The following is a 347-nucleotide window of genomic DNA, read 5'->3' on the forward strand; positions in this document are numbered from 1 at the left end:
CACCTCCCAGGTTCAGGCAATTCTCCTGCCTCAGCCTCCCTAGTAGCTGAGATTACAGGCATGCACCACCCGGCTAATTTTTTTATTTTTAGTGGAGATGGGGCTTCACCACGTTGGCCAGGCTGGTGTCAAACTCCTGACCTCAAGTGATCTATTCGTCTCGGCCTCCCAAAGTGCTGGGATTACAGGCATGAGCCACTGTGCCTGGCCAATTTTTTTTTTTTTCCTTTAAGACAGGGTCTTGCTCTGTTGACCAGGCTAGAGTAGAGTGGCATGATCTTGGCACCTCTGCCTCCTTGGCTCAAGGGATCCTCCTACCTCAGCCTCCCAAAGTGCTAGGATTACAG

Source organism: Colobus angolensis, unplaced genomic scaffold (assembly GCF_000951035.1).
Source record: "Colobus angolensis palliatus isolate OR3802 unplaced genomic scaffold, Cang.pa_1.0 Scaffold106, whole genome shotgun sequence".
Classification (NCBI taxonomy): domain Eukaryota; kingdom Metazoa; phylum Chordata; class Mammalia; order Primates; family Cercopithecidae; genus Colobus; species Colobus angolensis.